The following is a 9,684-nucleotide window of genomic DNA, read 5'->3' on the forward strand; positions in this document are numbered from 1 at the left end:
CTAGGATTGTTACTTTCCGCTCATCTTAACTATATAGAATGTACTACATTTTTTTTCCCAATAATTTTCGCTCCGTGGCCTTGCTGTATTTTGATGGTATGGAACACGATCGATGACGGTGATCTACAAGGCAGGTAAATAGGGATGGCATCACAACCAAACTGTTCAGAATTTCTGGTTTTAGAATTACAGGCTAGACACAAAAATTTGTAGTAAAACACAACTCGTGTGCTTCCCTTGTAAGGTAATGAGTGTCGCGATATCTGCCGCACATGCGGCGGGTGGGAGGTACCTGTCACACGCCTTCTGTGGCATCCATCCAGGCCAGCTTGCACGTCCACATTCGGGCATCTCAACCCATAGCCCGCACGTCTGGTAGCTAGGTTGTTCGCCCGCACGATCTGGCTTGTCACCGCACTGCCTCCACGTTCGGGCTTTCCATCCACCAACCCACACGCGAGAAATCCCCACGCATCTCGCACCATCTCCCATCTCCCTGATCCAGCCGGCCATCTCCCACCTCCCGACCTACATCATGCATCTTGGTTGCCATAGCAACAATGCCAGAACAAATCTAGCAGCTGACGGACCAAGAACACGGCAAAAAGTATGCAAACTATGTGCGATCTGGTCATTTTACTCTCTCCTCCCAAAACTGACATCGTAAACGGCCATCACCTGTCCGAATTTGCCATGGCAACCGGAATCCTAGAGCAGCAATGGGGGTTACCCACCATGTGTCATAGATTGGTATGTGGAGTTGGAATTTTCGAGGTTGTAATCAGACTGAACTCCTAGCAAAAAATTTCCATCCAACTTTACTGGTAGTTGCCGCCTTGCTGCAAATTTAGTTGCGTCTGGGAGGAGAAGGGAAAGTAGTTGCCATGCAGACGAGCAGCGGGAGGAGATGGAATGAAAAGTAGTTGCCATCCAACTTTGTTGGCAGTTGCCGTCAATTTCCATGGTAGTTGCCATGCACATTAAACAACAACTATGCACATGCATGCATTGTCAAAAAAAAAGATGGGCCACTACAAATGTTGTAGTTGCCATGCCATGCTACGTGTCTATGCCAAATATGTAATTATCTTGCCATTTTGCTCATGGATTAGGCTACTGCATACTCATTCATCTCGTGGTTGATCGTTGTGCGGGTATTGAAAAACAGGGAGGAGACCAAAATGAATCCTGGAGATGAGACTAATCCTTGATTTTCAAGGCAGCCACAAGCGCCCCCTTGGGATGCACTAGACTATAGCGAACTAATTGAAGCGAACCCACTGCTACCACTAATGCAGCAATACGCAAACATAGGTAGGGATGTTTGAAAAAATGTAAACAAGTTCTACTTGGATTGTTCGTTCTAATGAAAGAATGGTAATCCGTCTTACGTTTTTTATTGGCATGTTTGTAGGTTACAACGGTATCCCATGGCAAGTTGCCCCACTTCAAGCTATAGGCAATGCGGACAGAGCACACCAATTCGAAGAAGTGCATTTTGCAACTCAATTTGGAGTCATGAATTGACAAACTTACAAATCTTCAATACGCATGAACATTGACCAGCACGTGGCAACAGCTGACTTCTGTGGACCTGCCATTAACATCTATCACAGGTGAGAAAAGGAAAAAAAACTGCTGGCACGTAATGGATTGTGTGGCAAACTGCTCGAGCATGGCAACAATAGTGTGTGTTGCACCAAAATGTAAGTAATGAATGGCAACTGAAATATTTTGTCATTAATGAATAAACAAGTTGTGTAGTGAAAGTTCTCTACCAGTTGTAATCAGTTGCCATGTATGAACAGATGTAGGTGACATGTATGAGCAGCTGCAGCTGCCATGTATTTACAACTGCAGTTGCCATGTATGGGTAAGTGCATTTGCCATGTATGAATGATAAAACTGTAGTTGACAAGGATGCGCAGCTTATATTTGTCATCCTTGTGCAACTGATATTGCCAAGCCTTGCCAACTGCAGTTGCCAATGCATGTCAGCTGCAGTTGCCATTGCTCACCAGCTGCATGGCTGGCGAGTTGCATATGTATTGGTGCAAATGAATGTGGAGTCATGAACTGACAAACTTACAAATTTTCAATACGCACGAGCATCGACCAGCGCGTGGCAATAGCCAACATCTGTAGACCTGCCATCAACATCTGTCACATGTGAGAAAAGGAAAAAAGAAACTGTTGGCACATAATGCTTTGTGTGGAAAATTGTTAGAGCATGGCAACTATAGTGGGTGTTGCACCAAAATGAAAGTAATGAATGGCAAATGTAATATTTTGTCATTAATGAATAAACAAGTAGTGTAGTGAAAGTTGACTAGCACTTGTGAACAGTTGCCATGTATGAACAGATGTAGTTGCCATGTATGAGCAGCTGCACTTTTCATGTTTGAGGAGATGCAGTTGCCATGTATGGGCAAGTGCAGTTGCCATGTATTGTGCAACCGTAGTTGCCAAGTATTGTGTGAGTGTAGTTGTCATTTGTGCTTAAATGCAAATATCATGTTTTTTGCTGGATTGCACTTAACAATGGATGCTAAAATTGTAGTTGACTAGGATGGTCAGCTTATATTTGCCATCCTTGTGCAACTGCTATTGTCGAGGCTTGCCAACTGCAGTTGCCAATGCATGTCAGCTGCAGTTGCCATGGTTGTCCAGGTGCATATGCCACAACATATCAAAAATACATGGTGGCATGTAAAGTAGGATGGAAGTTGCCATGTTGTCAAGACTCCACTTTCAGTTGAATACACTTATGGTTATCTAATTTTGCCGCATGAAAACAACTAAAGTTGTCGTATGTCAATTCAATGTAGCAGCAAAATTTTGTGGACACCTGCATGTTGACTAATGGCATCAAATGCAGTTGTCGTGGTTTATTAACCAATGCAGTTGCCGTAGGTGATCTTGAAAATTTTGTCATTCAATAATACTGATTGTGGACTTACTTGATAAAAAATTTGCAAGAACTATAACAATGTTCAACGACACCCTGCACACGGCTGCTCAAGGCAACTCTGATCACACAGAACAGAAGTACCACAAGCCAATCAACGAGCGTGTCACAAACAATACAGGGACAATGTTAGAACTTGCCATCAATGCATCAATTAAAACGAGCACACCATCCCACACCAACACAAGCAACGTCCAAACAGATGTGTCCACAACTACTACTCAAGTTCTGAGTGATGAAACTTATGACGAGATGCAAATCGGAGAAGAAGAAAATCAACCTGAACTCATAATAACGCAGCAACCTTATCTTGGACAAAGATTCAGTTCATTTGAAGATGCGAGGAAATACTACCAGAGCTATGCACTGTCAAACGGATTTCCCATGAACACGGAATACCGTAGGAAGATAAAAGAAACTGGGTAGTACAACAGATGCGAGTTTAGATGCTACAAGGCACGGAAAAACAAGAAATTGAAAGGTGTCGTGGCAGTTGTGCCAACGCGGAGAAGAGGAATCACTGTCTAGATGGAGTGCCCGTCCAAATTGCGGCTAAACGCAGATGGAGCCTCGTGGGTGGTCACCGAATTTGTCGTCAAACATAACCATGATATGATAAAGAAGTTTGACCTCATAAAATTTCTGAGCGCACATCAGGGATTCAACTTGCAAGAGAAGAAATTCATAAAACCGCTGCATAGCTGTAACGTAAGCACTTCAAGAATGCTCCACATACTGTCCCTGATACACAGCAAAGATGGAAAACCCTACCTTCCCGCAGACATCACAAACCTGAATACAAAGTACCACAGAAAAAGCAAGTTGGTTGATGTGGAAGACACCATTGCATACTTCAGAGAGAAAGCAAAAGAAGATCATGATTTCTTCTTTAGAATAAGATTAGATGATAAGGACCGTGTGAGGAACATGTATTGGGTCGACGCTGCTACGAGAAGAGCGCATACGCATTACCGTGATTGCATTTCGTTTGATGCGACATATCGCACAAACATGAACAAGATACCATGTGCTCCATTCATTGGAATAAATAACCACAACCAGTCTTTGTTGTTCGGCTGCGGCGTTGTGTGGAACAAAGATATCGACGACTACACCTGGTTGTTCAAGACTTTCTTGGAGTGCATGGGTGGACTTGCTCCAGTGAACATAATAACAGATCAGGACTTCGGCATGCGTGTAGGCATAAGCGACATCTTCCCCACGACAATTCATAGGCACTTCAGGTGGCTTATAATTAAGAAGGCAGAAGAGACACTAGGACCATTCTTTGCTGACCATCCAGAATTGCACAAGCCTTTCGAGTTATGTGTCAACCACAGCTTAATAGTGGAAGCGTTTGAACGGAGCTGGACAGATATGATTGTGTAACATCCCAAATTTTGGAATGTTAATAAAATTATTAGATTGATTGTTTGTTTTCTTGAGTGATTGAAAGCTTGAGTGAAATTTGAAAACTTTTCAAAACTTTTGAATGAGAGGGAATAAAATGACTTTCCCCTTTTTCCTGTGAATTCAAATTCATCTTTAAAAAAAAATCAGCGAGAGGAGATAGCATGACTTCTTCAACTATAAAGAATTTGAATCAAGGTGGCATTGGAATTCCTTTCGATTTTGCTTTGCATTTTGTTTCTTCCTCACTCACGGAATGCCGGAACCATATCTTGTCAAGCAAGAAAAAGAGAGGAGAAACATGACCCTCCAAAACCCGGGGATATTCTTTGAAATATTTGAGCTATGAAACCCAAGATTTATTTTAGAAAATATTTGCAAAAAGAAGTAAAGCATTTAGGGATTTTCTAAAAGCATTTTTTTGAAGTATTTATTTTGGTAGTGGAAAAATGCCCATCTTTTTGGATTTATTTTTCTGAAAATTTTAATATATTATACCCCTATATTCCGAGGATATTCTGTTTCCTTTTAATCGTATTAATTCCTGTTTTAATAAAAAGGGAAAGAGATCTCTTATTTTACGAATGTACTTGGGCCACGTTAGGAAACGCATCAGGCCCACATACCCCTTCTTCTTCCTCCTCTCATTCCCTTCCTTCCCACGCAATGGCAGAAGCTTCCTGGAAGCTTCCCTCCCCCGATTCGCGAGATATGTTGCCTCCCCTCGTCTCCCACCACCCCTATAAGAGAGCCCCGACTCTCCTCGTTTCATTTTCCCCATCACCTCGCCTTCTCCCTGCTCGTAGCCACGGCGCCACCATTCTCATCTTTCTGTCAAGAACGGAGTACAGTAGGTCTCATGGCGCTTTCCCATCACCCCTGCCGAGCCTCTCCAGCGCCCCACCCCCTGCCGTGCTACTCCTCCGCCGATTCCCCACCCCGCCGGCGACCTCCCCACCCCGCCGGAGCAGTCACCTCGCCGGAGTTCTTCCTCTGTGTCAGCCACGGTGAGCTTCATAGAAATCCCGTCACAGTTTTTTTTCTTCAGAAAAATAGCAAACTTATAAAATTCATACCTATTAGTGTGTAACTCCAAATTAGGTGATTCTTTTTGCGTTAGATCACAAATTTCTTGTAGTTTCCGAAACTATATAATTTGTCTATGTTTGGAATTATAAAATTTGAATTAGATCAGATTTGGTTTAAATCTTGTTTTGCTTATTATGGGAGTTTAAAAATAGCTTTTAATTTAATTCTTTCTGCTGCTGTTTCCTAGTGATCATATCTTTCAGTAGTTTAAGTTTCAATTTTTTGTAAATAATTTTACTTGGGGTTTTGACCAAAACAGTTTCTGTTTTAGTTCTTTTAGGATTATGGTTATTTCTTTTTCTATAATTGTTTTTAAATTATTTTCTTTTATATTTCAGAAAGTTTACATTTTTTTCTGTTAGTTAACAGTAGGTTTTCAACAAATTTTCATTTTTATTTTTATTTGTTATCATGAAATCAATTCTAGTTCTCTAATAACTTGCAATTGATTTCTCTAGTGTTTCAACTCCCATTTGAAAATACTTTCAGAATAGTTTTATGTAAAATACTTTATGTTATCTTGGTAAAATTTATATCTTAGTTCTCTATTATTTAATGTTTTATTTTCAGTTAGAACAAAAAAAAAATTTAGTGTTTGATGTAGTAGAAGACTCCTAGTTTTAGTTGAAGTTTCTTTCGGATTCTTATTCGCCCTCTCTTTTGTTTTGATTGCTAGAATGATTGCTAGTATGAGTGCTTATGTGAATGATTTGTTTGTTATATCACCTATGTTTATCAAGTTATTTCTCGAGAACGATAATTCTTCTTCATCAACCTCACCATGCAAGTCATTTGATCATGTATCACCTATGTTTTATGCATCGTAGTTTTACCATCCTGTGCCCAATTGCATGCTGAGTAGGTACTTGGAAATTATGGTTACATATTGTAGTATCATGTGGTAGGCACCCAACAACCCCGTTACTTGGCCTGAGACGACAAATTTCATATTTCTATGCTTGAGTAGACGGGATTCTGGTTGAGAGTTTATCACGAGTGATGCGAGAATAATTTAATAACCAAGACCGGTTAAGTCAATACTTTTCAAGACCTCGTGATGTAATGCAACTCTGGGTGAAGGACGGTTGATCGGCTCCTTGGAGAAACCAGTGGATGACCCGGGATGCTGGAGACATGCCATGACATCTTGCGGAAAGCTTCACCCAGGCTCAAAGAGATGGACGGAGGCTTCAAGACCCAAGGCTTACCTGCACAGCCACAAGTCATTATGGGCTCTGGCTTGGTTGGACAACGCGGCGACTCTCGACAGGCGGTGCTAGCAGATGTAGAAGAACGGTAGGATTGGATGGGCACCGACAAGGATTCAGAGGGACCCGTTGAAAGACCATGTTTTGATCATCCGGTCTTCAAACACCCTGAAGTGCAAGGACATACTCGGAGGCGATCTAATCTTGTGGGGAACGTGTGCAAAACTCTGCAGAGTACTCAAACCTAATCGATTAGCCGTGTCCACGGTCATGGACAACTTGAGCCGAAGGCATTGAAATTTTCCTGAACTCTCAACACAGTTTAATAATGATGTGGGTAATATTGACAACTTGGGTATGAGAACTGGTTGGCGGAACCTTCTCATTAACAACCAACAATGTAGTAAATTTTGCTTTTAGCCCTCTCTTGTTGTAGGAGAAAACTTGCTTTTCGCTAAAAACTTATAGCCCCACCTGCCATATATGCATATAGTATAGATGACATTTTACCCCCTCTCATATGTGACTTGCCAGCATATTCAATATGCTGACCTACACGGCTACAACGTCTTATGTTGTAGGTATTTCCTCAACGAGTAAGAGTACGATTCAGGGTTACGGTCCGCACTCAACTTGCCGTTGGTGTTTATTGGGACTCCACTCCCTTGACTGCTTGCGCTGAGATTTTAAGGTATATATCAACTTTACGCTATTTACATGTGATTGCACTTTGATATATACATTGATGTACTGTGTGTGCCAGCATACTGATCCAGGGATGGCACAAAAACACAGAGGCTTGACTCGTTTTGAGTCGGGTCGCTATAGATTGAAAAGTACCAAGTTCAAGAGAAGGAGACACTACAGAACATATGGGAGAAGTGGATGTACTAGGTGCTAGCCTACTTTATACAGTGCTTCTTCCCATTACTACAAACTACACGACATAGTGAGAGTTTCTATGTTGTTTTGAAGCATTAGGTGAGCCCTGGAAACTCATTGCTACAATTTGCTAAGCAGTATTCAGCTGTGCAACAAAAAATATTGGGATCAGAGCTGCAACAAGAAGCAAACACAACCCTTAGGCAGCCTAAATTTCTCACATACTTGCCAATGGAGAGGCAAATGAGCAAAATATACACAAACAAGATCTTTTTCAAGTAAGTATTTTTCTCGCACAGTCCCTAGTTGACAAAAGAATGGCATAATATGATCACAACCATAATTAAATAAAATTAAAAATGTGAAACAAAAACATCCAAGAAACATGCTACAATCACTTTGGTTTTCAAAAAAAGGAGTGTTCCAATAACAGAATGAAGTACCGTGGATGATCGAACAAAGTTGTCATGTTGGAATGAACAATGCTGGCAGCATGGAAAAAGTGCACTGCAAAAAATGTGGCTAGATAGCATACAAGAATAATAGTTGCCATGTGTGATGTTGTGTGAGTGCAATCTAGATTGTAGTGTAATTGCCATGTGTAAACTGGTTTGTGTAAAGATGTAGTTAGTAAGTTAGAATTAAAATGTGCTTCATGTGAGGACATCACATATGATTGTTGTACAATTTTTTTTACATTTGCCATGTTAAAGCATGCATAGTTGCCATAGTAAAACATCCATAGTTGCCATGTGCATAGCACTCTGTTTGCCATGACAACTGCACAAAAGAGAGTTGCCACTGACGACCCTACTTTGATAGCTCATGCAACTATTATATGTTTGTCATACAGACTAACATATACAAAATAGTGTACAAACGACAAGAAATGCATAAGATAATATGTGTAGTCACAATTTGTGATGCAATTGCCATCTGGAAAACAACCTGAAAATATATCGTGCTTTGTATCCTTTGTTTGCCATGTTAAATTTAGTATGGTTTGTATTTTCTGTCCTCTTACAAAACAATAAAAACTGATAAAAATGTGAGTGAGGAACTAACGACCACAGATCATGCAGGTTCCAAGAAGAAATAAAGGGGTCCACCTCGTACACGGCTTTTCAGGTTGACGATTGGACATTCAAGGTGTGCAATCTCAGGGACATGTCCAATTGAGAAATAGAAGATCCGGACAAGGGTAGAAACTACTTTGTGAAGGCCGCAAGTTTGAATGGGGTGGGATTGTGTGCTGCCACATACTCAAAGTTATGGAAAAGCACGTCATGAAGCATTTACCCCGCCATTTCATACGCCATCGATGGACTTGGGATGCTGATGATGCATTGGTGCCACAAACATCAAATGCAGTATTGGCAATACATGAGGACAGGCCGAAAGCAACAATGGAGGCATGTCGTACTGACTAGGGTTTTGCTAAACTAATAGATGATGCATGCAAAAGTGATGAGATGGCAAGAATTGCAGACAAGCACAGAAAATCCTTCGAGAGAGAGCTTGACGATTTCAAGAAAAGGAAGGTTGTGGAGGCCTTACACAGATTTCCACGCAGTTCAAATGCAACTTCATCCATGGGTGAGTCGTCTGAAAACTCAGAAGTAGTGTCAAGAGCATCAAACACGCAGATGCAGAACAAGAACCTGCCACGCTCCATCACGAAAGGGCGTCCAAAAGAAGTGAGATACAAGTCAGGCATAGATATTCAAGCAAAGCACAAAACCCAAGAAAAGGATTTGGCAACCCGCAGGGAGAAGAAAAGGGCTGGAATTGCAGGGAGATAAAATTTTGCAGTATAGAAATGTTGATGGTATGGAAAAATGTCACAACTACTTGAGTTTTCTTACATACAATTGCCATGTATTTGCATATAATTAATACATGGAAAATTGTTAATGTGGCTGCTGGTAAAAGTTACCATGGAGTAGAAACACATTTTATATTTACCGAGGGGGGATATATCGCTAAATCAGTAACAATAGTAGTACAAGCATACATGGAGCGACAACCTCGATGGCAGCATGATGATGGAGATCATGGTGTGGCGCTGGTGACGATGGAGTTCATCCCGGTGCTTGGAGATGGAGATCAAAAGCACAAGATCAAGGC

General features: G+C 41.2%; 1 pseudogene; it reads left to right on the forward strand.

The window, feature by feature from the left end:
- Positions 1 to 3,496: 3,496 nt before the first annotated feature.
- On the forward strand, positions 3,497 to 9,359 carry LOC123450308 (annotated as a pseudogene).
- Positions 9,360 to 9,684: the final 325 nt, after the last annotated feature.

The sequence above is a fragment of the Hordeum vulgare genome, chromosome 4H (genome assembly GCF_904849725.1).
Source record: "Hordeum vulgare subsp. vulgare chromosome 4H, MorexV3_pseudomolecules_assembly, whole genome shotgun sequence".
NCBI lineage: Eukaryota > Viridiplantae > Streptophyta > Magnoliopsida > Poales > Poaceae > Hordeum > Hordeum vulgare.